Genomic DNA, 502 nt, shown 5'->3' on the forward strand with positions numbered 1-502 from the left:
ACCACAGGCACGCACCACACCCAGCGCCGCCCCCGCGCAGGCGCCACACCGCCGGGGGGGGGAGTTGGGGGAGGGGGCACCTCAAAGGCCCCCCCGGCACCTCCTGAAGTATCTGGGTGCCCCCTCGCCTCCCCACCTTGCTTCAGTTACCCCCCCCCCCCGAAGGCAGTGGCGTTTTTGTCCCCCATTTGTGACTGTTGTGATTTTTTTTTCCGGGGGTGGGGGGGAACAACACAGGCGCTCACACCCCGAAACCTGCCCCCCCCGGCGGGGGGGCACCCCGGGGTGGGCTTTTGTTGGGGGGGGGGGGGGGGGGGGGGGGCACCGGCAGCTCCCCCCCACCGCGGAGGGGTGTCCGGGGAGGGGCAGCGCGTTTTGGGGTGGCCTCGCAGGGGTTAAGTGCCACATGGAGCCGGCAGGCAGCCAGCACTGGGCGGCTTCCAGTACGGGACTGGAACCAGTTGGGCGGGGGGGCCCTGCCCATGGAGTGGGGGGGGGGGGG

General features: G+C 72.1%; 1 long non-coding RNA gene across 1 annotated transcript in view; it reads right to left on the reverse strand.

The window, feature by feature from the left end:
* Positions 1-6: 6 nt before the first annotated feature.
* Positions 7-502, reverse strand: part of LOC118159345 — a 1,607-nt gene continuing 1,111 nt past the window's right edge. The window contains exon 3 of the long non-coding RNA XR_004747080.1: positions 7-136. This is a non-coding gene — a long non-coding RNA (uncharacterized LOC118159345). The remainder of the gene's footprint in view (positions 137-502) is intronic.

This window comes from Oxyura jamaicensis, unplaced genomic scaffold, assembly GCF_011077185.1.
Source record: "Oxyura jamaicensis isolate SHBP4307 breed ruddy duck unplaced genomic scaffold, BPBGC_Ojam_1.0 oxyUn_random_OJ69802, whole genome shotgun sequence".
Classification (NCBI taxonomy): domain Eukaryota; kingdom Metazoa; phylum Chordata; class Aves; order Anseriformes; family Anatidae; genus Oxyura; species Oxyura jamaicensis.